Here is an 8,909-nt window from a genome sequence, read left to right as displayed (position 1 = left end):
AAGACCCCAGCTAAGTCACCAAAGAAGAAAGTTGCAGCTAAACCAAAGAAAGTAGCTACTCATCCAAAATACAGCGAGATGGTCGGAAAGGCTATATCTGCTTTGAAAGAGCGTGGAGGCTCCAGCCGTCAAGCCATCCTTAAGTATATCTTAGCAAACTTCAGCGTTGGTAGCGATGCAAAAACAGTAAACACTCACTTGAAGTTAGCTCTGAAATCAGGAGTGAAGAGCAATAGCTTGAAACAGTCGAAGGGTACCGGCGCTTCTGGAAGCTTTAAGATTGGGGAAGTGGCTAAACCAGCTAAGAAACCAGCAAAGAAAGTAGTTAAACCTAAAGCCGCCAAGCCAAAGAAGGCAAAGACACCTACCAAAAAGACTGCCGCAAAGAAACCTGCAGCAAAGAAACCAGCAGGTGAAAAGAAAGCAGCTAAACCAAAAGCAAAGAAACCAGCTGCAAAGAAACCTGCTGCCAAATCTGCAAAGAAAGCCACAAAATCTCCCAAGAAGACAAAGGCTGCAGCTAAACCAAAGAAGGCAAAGACACCAAAGAAGAAGTAAATAAAGGAAGCATCCTGATGCTTTTAAAGCTTAAACAGCCCTTTTAAGGGCTACCAAAATTTTTCAAAAAGAGTCTGAAATTGTTGCATGGTATTAGTCACAAATAAAATATAGCTTGTCCCATATTCTAAATCTCTCTGTCTTCTCTGCAATTTTTTTTCTACTATAAAGTCCATGTGTACTTGCCTAGTTTTACTATCTTCCACTCTCTGGATCGTGCAGTAAGTGTTTAGTTTTGCTTCTATCTTAAACCTGAAATTTTTTTTTTATACAAATTCTAGATCTGTTCAAAATTGCTACTTCCTAACTTTATATATCAAACATTTGACACTTCTGTGTCTACGACCATATCACGTTGAAAACACCGGTTCTCGTCCGATCACCGAAGTTAAGCAACGTCGAGCCCGGTTAGTACTTGGATGGGTGACCGCCTGGGAATACCGGGTGTTGTAGACATTTTTTGTACCTATAATTTTGCATTTCTACCAAACAATTAATGTAAAGTTTTGCTTCTGAAAAAATCTGTTTTATATAAATTTCTTTTCAAAAATGCTACTACCTAACCTTATATATCAAAAATTTTAACACTTCTGTGTCTACGACCATATCACGTTGAAAACACCGGTTCTCGTCCGATCACCGAAGTTAAGCAACGTCGAGCCCGGTTAGTACTTGGATGGGTGACCGCCTGGGAATACCGGGTGTTGTAGACATTTTTTTACTTATAATTTTGCATTCCTACCAAACATAATTGTTCTATGATTTTTTTTACTAATTTACTTGGATGTAATATTCAACATATCTAGCTATCAATGAATGAAGAAAACAGAAAATAAATCATTCATAAATTTATTTATTTTTCAATACCCATCTGCATGGTGAAATATTTTTACGTGAAATACATGCAAGTCAAGTTATATACACTTAAGAATTCCACTCCTTCCACATGCATGTGGCTACATATATATATTTTTTTTTTAAATTAGGTCGTCTGTGATAATATGGTATCCGCCTTTTGTCGTCATTTGAAATCGCCTCTTTCTTTTTGACCAGGGCTTATATGATTCACTATTTTTCTGAAAGAATTCTGATTAGCAAAAATTCATTATAGCAAAAACAAATAATAAACAATAAATACTAATTATAGCTTGTAAAGTTCCAGTAAAAAATTCGAATATTTGAAACGTCTTTCATCTCGGTCAAGGAAGTCCCGCTTTCGAAGTTTGCCATCTTTGTGTGCTTTCATATCGAAGGCAAAATCTAAATTTTTGGGAAGTCTCTTTATTTCTACGTATATCTGAAAGCAAAAACATATAAAGAAATGATTTTACTACAAAGGTATATCATTTTTACGGCACAATCTAGTTTTTGTGAAATAATACAACACGTTTTCTGATGAAGAATCGCACGAGAGAAATTGACAAGTTGTACATTAATCGTAAATATTTCTTTACTCGTGGTATTTTGTTTAATTCTTATGACATATTCTGAAAGAAAAATTCCTGCTGAAGATTTTCGTGTATGATTTATATATCAAAACGTACAATTTATTTGAAACAAATGATTAAAACTTGTCGAACAAGCACACAGATTTTCTTGTCGATCTGTTTGAATTAGATTGTCATGAAAGTTTAAGGGTGCTCTCGTCGAGGTCCGCGTTAGATAGATAATTACACTATGTCAGTGAGGTTTGGAAAACATTGTAATCTGTCGTTCATTCGCACACATCGTTCAACAACCAAAACCGCAAAATGTCAGACGCACCAGCACCAGTAGTAAAGACCCCAGCTAAGTCACCAAAGAAGAAAGTTGCAGCTAAACCAAAGAAAGTAGCTACTCATCCAAAATACAGCGAGATGGTCGGAAAGGCTATATCTGCTTTGAAAGAGCGTGGAGGCTCCAGCCGTCAAGCCATCCTTAAGTATATCTTAGCAAACTTCAGCGTTGGTAGCGATGCAAAAACAGTAAACACTCACTTGAAGTTAGCTCTGAAATCAGGAGTGAAGAGCAATAGCTTGAAACAGTCGAAGGGTACCGGCGCTTCTGGAAGCTTTAAGATTGGGGAAGTGGCTAAACCAGCTAAGAAACCAGCAAAGAAAGTAGTTAAACCTAAAGCCGCCAAGCCAAAGAAGGCAAAGACACCTACCAAAAAGACTGCCGCAAAGAAACCTGCAGCAAAGAAACCAGCAGGTGAAAAGAAAGCAGCTAAACCAAAAGCAAAGAAACCAGCTGCAAAGAAACCTGCTGCAAAACCTGCTGCCAAATCTGCAAAGAAAGCCACAAAATCTCCCAAGAAGACAAAGGCTGCAGCTAAACCAAAGAAGGCAAAGACACCAAAGAAGAAGTAAATAAAGGAAGCATCCTGATGCTTTTAAAGCTTAAACAGCCCTTTTAAGGGCTACCAAAATTTTTCAAAAAGAGTCTGAAATTGTTGCATGGTATTAGTCACAAATAAAATATAGCTTGTCCCATATTCTAAATCTCTCTGTCTTCTCTGCAATTTTTTTCTACTATAAAGTCCATGTGTACTTGCCTAGTTTTACTATCTTCCACTCTCTGGATCGTGCAGTAAGTGTTTAGTTTTGCTTCTATCTTAAACCTGAAATTTTTTTTTATACAAATTCTAGATCTGTTCAAAATTGCTACTTCCTAACTTTATATATCAAACATTTTGACACTTCTGTGTCTACGACCATATCACGTTGAAAACACCGGTTCTCGTCCGATCACCGAAGTTAAGCAACGTCGAGCCCGGTTAGTACTTGGATGGGTGACCGCCTGGGAATACCGGGTGTTGTAGACATTTTTTGTACCTATAATTTTGCATTTCTACCAAACAATTAATGTAAAGTTTTGCTTCTGAAAAAATCTGTTTTATATAAATTTCTTTTCAAAAATGCTACTACCTAACCTTATATATCAAAAATTTTAACACTTCTGTGTCTACGACCATATCACGTTGAAAACACCGGTTCTCGTCCGATCACCGAAGTTAAGCAACGTCGAGCCCGGTTAGTACTTGGATGGGTGACCGCCTGGGAATACCGGGTGTTGTAGACATTTTTTTACTTATAATTTTGCATTCCTACCAAACATAATTGTTCTATGATTTTTTTTACTAATTTACTTGGATGTAATATTCAACATATCTAGCTATCAATGAATGAAGAAAACAGAAAATAAATCATTCATAAATTTATTTATTTTTCAATACCCATCTGCATGGTGAAATATTTTTACGTGAAATACATGCAAGTCAAGTTATATACACTTAAGAATTCCACTCCTTCCACATGCATGTGGCTACATATATATATATTTTTTTTAAATTAGGTCGTCTGTGATAATATGGTATCCGCCTTTTGTCGTCATTTGAAATCGCCTCTTTCTTTTTGACCAGGGCTTATATGATTCACTATTTTTCTGAAAGAATTCTGATTAGCAAAAATTCATTATAGCAAAAACAAATAATAAACAATAAATACTAATTATAGCTTGTAAAGTTCCAGTAAAAAATTCGAATATTTGAAACGTCTTTCATCTCGGTCAAGGAAGTCCCGCTTTCGAAGTTTGCCATCTTTGTGTGCTTTCATATCGAAGGCAAAATCTAAATTTTTGGGAAGTCTCTTTATTTCTACGTATATCTGAAAGCAAAAACATATAAAGAAATGATTTTACTACAAAGGTATATCATTTTTACGGCACAATCTAGTTTTTGTGAAATAATACAACACGTTTTCTGATGAAGAATCGCACGAGAGAAATTGACAAGTTGTACATTAATCGTAAATATTTCTTTACTCGTGGTATTTTGTTTAATTCTTATGACATATTCTGAAAGAAAAATTCCTGCTGAAGATTTTCGTGTATGATTTATATATCAAAACGTACAATTTATTTGAAACAAATGATTAAAACTTGTCGAACAAGCACACAGATTTTCTTGTCGATCTGTTTGAATTAGATTGTCATGAAAGTTTAAGGGTGCTCTCGTCGAGGTCCGCGTTAGATAGATAATTACACTATGTCAGTGAGGTTTGGAAAAGTAGGTCTGGCAAAAAAACCCGCAGTAATGTCACAATTTGCTGACGACAGTGCTATGTGGTACCGAGGTGGAAATATTAAACATTTAACCAAAAAAATGCAAGAAACCCTTAATAACATAAGTGCATGGTCTAAAAAATGGGGTTTTAAAATATCTAAAACCAAAACGATAGGAGTAATATTTGGAGATCGACATGTTTATTCAGTTAACCTAATGCTAGATAACGAACCAATCAAATTCCAGAATCATGTTAAATTTCTTGGTCTCATATTTGATAGAAAGCTATTGGATGTCAAGCGTTCAATTCAGCATCTATAACGGTAAAATCTAAATTAGATATAATACAAGCTAAAGGTCTTCGCATAGTGCTAGGGGCCCATAAATCGACCCCGTTAGAAACAATACTAGCCGAATCTGGCGAAATGCCATTACAATTAAGAAGGGACCACCTTTCTCTTAAATATTACGCTCGTACTAAACAAAATCCATCAAATCCAGCCAATCAATTAGTAGATGACTGTATTGAATATCAAATTTATAATCATAAATGGAATGACCATAACATACCTTACGGATTCAGAGTCCAAAATCTACTTAAAGATAACGAACTAGACAAAATAAAGTTGGTTACTAAAAATATTCAAGATCCACCTCCATGGATAATAGGTCAAGCAAAAACATCCAGTAACATAAAAAACAGCCTCAGTAAAAAAGAAAATCCGCATATCATTAAGACTAAAGCGTTAGAGTACATCGACAATGCATATAAAAATCATTTAAAAATTTACACCGATGGCTCAAAAGACCCAGCTTCGGGTAAAACTGGATATGCTTTTCTAATCCCATCAAAGTTGATTGCAAGCTATAAACGAACGTCAGACAATCTTTCCGTTTACACCACAGAAATGACGGCCATATATCAATCATTAAAGTGGGTATTCTCCAATCAACAGCCAGGGCAAAAAGTTGTTATTCTAACTGATTCATATAGTGCAATCCAATCTATAAATAATAATGCATCAAGTAGACCCGATATCCTAGAACCAATTCAAATACTGGCTTGTCGTCTAAAACAAAACAAAATAGAAGTAATCATAGAATGGATACCAGCGCATGTTGGTATCCTAGGTAATCAACAGGTTGACAAACTAGCTAAATTAGCACTAAGTAATGATAAGATTGACCTTAACTTGAGTCTTAGTGCAAATGAATTCATTGCAATAACAACAGCATTATATAAGAAAAAGTGGCAAGCTAGATGGGATAACACATGCTCCCTATGGAGTCGTTCTATAAATACTGCAGTAAATAAAAAACCCAACTTTTATCAAGGTAATCGATTTCATGCAAAAACAATTACTAGACTTAGGTTGGGTACTACTCTATTACCTGGGCAACTAGGCCAGTACATACGCAATGTCTCTCCAATATGCAATACATGCGGCATTAAAGAGGATATAGAACACGTACTAGTAAACTGTATTAATCATTCACAAGCGAGACAAAATTTGCAATCAAACTTGGACAAGGTTCAAATACAAAATATTAATACCAAAATATTACTAGATCCTCCTAAAGACAAACAACAATATGTCTGGTCGTGCTTGGTACAATATTTAACAGAAATTGATTATCATAAATTTATATAAGTATATATATATAAAAAAAACAGGCATAGAAATAAAATAATTAAAATACACTGCAAGAGTTATCCGGGTCAGTGACTCAGAAATGGAGTCAGGCCGTAACCGGCAGTCAAAAACTAAATCTTCACTTCAAATACAGTACGTACTAAAGAAAAGATCGTTAAGAAGACCAGCTACACTGCAAGAGTTATCCGGGGTCAGTGACTCAGAAATGGAGTCAGGCCATAACCGGCAGTACAGAAGGCTCTTCAAGACGACTTACCACAACATCATTAAATAGGCAAAACACACTGCGAGAGTTATCCAGGTCAGTGACTCAGAAATGGAGTCAGGCCGTAACCGGCAGTAAAAATCAAATCTTCAATACAAATACAGTACGTACTTACCAGAAAAGATCGTTAAGAAGACCAACTACTCTGCAAGAGTTATCCGGGGTCAGTGACTCAGAAATGGAGTCAGGCCATAACCGGCAGTACAGATGGATCTTCAAGACGACTTACCACAGCATCATTAAAGGGGCAAAACATACTGCAAGAGTTATCCGGGTCAGTGACTCAGAAATGGAGTCAGGCCATAACCGGCAGTAAAAATTAAATCTTTAAGACAAATAAAATCCAAATTAAATATGATTTAAAAAAAAAACAAAAATAATAATAATAAAAAATTAATCCTTTGAAACAATTTAACATATTTAAAATTAGATAAAATGAATGTAGGGATAAGTTAATTAAACTATTGAAATTATGCTAACTAAACAAGAACGCACGATAACCTTTGGTTTTTTTTTTTTTCCAAATTCGCGGCACCCCAAATTATTTTTGTTTCTACTTTTGGTCATTATATAAATTTTTCATGTCATTAAGCCGCAAGTCAAATCTAAGACTTAAAAAATGGTACTTCGCAAGATCTGGTTTGCGCTAATCCAGTTTTAATTAGCGTGGGGCACTGTCTTCCTGCGGATAAGTGTTCCAGTGTACTAGCACTCTAAAGTCCTGCAACTACGGTAGGCTAGCACAAAGCAGTCAAAATTTACATACACCCTTTGGTTTTTTATTTATTTTATTTTATTTTATTTCACTTTTCTTTTTTTCTAGTACATACAAAACATCCCACTAATTATTTTTGCAAAACTCACATACACAAATTTAGGCTTATTGTGGTTTATACATGATATTTGGCATATAAATTCACATACACAATTTGGCATATCAAAATTATCCGCTCTTTACTTGGCTGCTGGTGTACCAGGACAACGTTGCTGCCGTTCACTGCTGTTTGCTTGGCCAAGCCTTCCTCCTGTTCCTACTTCCGGTGGCTCCATGTTTAATAATTATTTATTTATTTTGTTTTATTCTATTTTTATTTTTATACAAAATTATTTCTATATTATTTTATTATATTTATTTTTATATTCTTTTATTATTTTTTTATTATATTATTATCTACTTAATCTTAAAATGTTTACTTTTTTTATTCATTTATTTATCCAAATTTTTGCCTTTTAAATTTTTGTTTTTATTAAACTTTCTTATCATTCTAAATTATTTAAATTACCACATGGTAAAAATATAAATTATTTAATGCCCAAAAAGGCGCAAGCCAGGGCCGACCGTGCAAGGGCTGTATAGCCAGTCAAGGTCGTTAAAAACTTCCATTTGTTGTTGTTTGGAAAACATTGTAATCTGTCGTTCATTCGCACACATCGTTCAACAACCAAAACCGCAAAATGTCAGACGCACCAGCACCAGTAGTAAAGACCCCAGCTAAGTCACCAAAGAAGAAAGTTGCAGCTAAACCAAAGAAAGTAGCTACTCATCCAAAATACAGCGAGATGGTCGGAAAGGCTATATCTGCTTTGAAAGAGCGTGGAGGCTCCAGCCGTCAAGCCATCCTTAAGTATATCTTAGCAAACTTCAGCGTTGGTAGCGATGCAAAAACAGTAAACACTCACTTGAAGTTAGCTCTGAAATCAGGAGTGAAGAGCAATAGCTTGAAACAGTCGAAGGGTACCGGCGCTTCTGGAAGCTTTAAGATTGGGGAAGTGGCTAAACCAGCTAAGAAACCAGCAAAGAAAGTAGTTAAACCTAAAGCCGCCAAGCCAAAGAAGGCAAAGACACCTACCAAAAAGACTGCCGCAAAGAAACCTGCAGCAAAGAAACCAGCAGGTGAAAAGAAAGCAGCTAAACCAAAAGCAAAGAAACCAGCTGCAAAGAAACCTGCTGCAAAACCTGCTGCCAAATCTGCAAAGAAAGCCACAAAATCTCCCAAGAAGACAAAGGCTGCAGCTAAACCAAAGAAGGCAAAGACACCAAAGAAGAAGTAAATAAAGGAAGCATCCTGATGCTTTTTAAAGCTTAAACAGCCCTTTTAAGGGCTACCAAAATTTTTCAAAAAGAGTCTGAAATTGTTGCATGGTATTAGTCACAAATAAAATATAGCTTGTCCCATATTCTAAATCTCTCTGTCTTCTCTGCAATTTTTTTCTACTATAAAGTCCATGTGTACTTGCCTAGTTTTACTATCTTCCACTCTCTGGATCGTGCAGTAAGTGTTTAGTTTTGCTTCTATCTTAAACCTGAAATTTTTTTTTATACAAATTCTAGATCTGTTCAAAATTGCTACTTCCTAACTTTATATATCAAACATTTTGACACTTCTGT

The 8,909-nt window shown here is 35.4% G+C and overlaps 4 non-coding genes across 4 annotated transcripts; all 4 read left to right on the top strand.

The window, feature by feature from the left end:
* The first annotated feature begins 895 nt into the window (after window positions 1-895).
* On the top strand, window positions 896-1,014 carry LOC139505926 (5S ribosomal RNA). Its single transcript, XR_011659845.1, has one exon. It is a non-coding gene; the product is annotated as a 5S ribosomal RNA (ribosomal RNA).
* Window positions 1,015-1,152: 138 nt separating this feature from the next.
* Window positions 1,153-1,271, top strand: LOC139505925 (5S ribosomal RNA). The gene has a single exon (XR_011659844.1). It is a non-coding gene; the product is annotated as a 5S ribosomal RNA (ribosomal RNA).
* A 1,971-nt stretch (window positions 1,272-3,242) lies between these two features.
* LOC139505924 (5S ribosomal RNA) lies at window positions 3,243-3,361 on the top strand. Its single transcript, XR_011659843.1, has one exon. It is a non-coding gene; the product is annotated as a 5S ribosomal RNA (ribosomal RNA).
* Window positions 3,362-3,499: 138 nt separating this feature from the next.
* Window positions 3,500-3,618, top strand: LOC139505923 (5S ribosomal RNA). Its single transcript, XR_011659842.1, has one exon. It is a non-coding gene; the product is annotated as a 5S ribosomal RNA (ribosomal RNA).
* The last annotated feature ends 5,291 nt before the right edge of the window (window positions 3,619-8,909 follow it).

The sequence above is a fragment of the Mytilus edulis genome, unplaced genomic scaffold (genome assembly GCF_963676685.1).
Source record: "Mytilus edulis unplaced genomic scaffold, xbMytEdul2.2 SCAFFOLD_1998, whole genome shotgun sequence".
In the NCBI taxonomy this organism is placed as follows: Eukaryota; Metazoa; Mollusca; class Bivalvia; order Mytilida; family Mytilidae; genus Mytilus; species Mytilus edulis.
The sequence above is the reverse complement of the archived record's forward strand: the minus strand, read 5'-3'. Positions and strand labels throughout refer to the sequence as shown.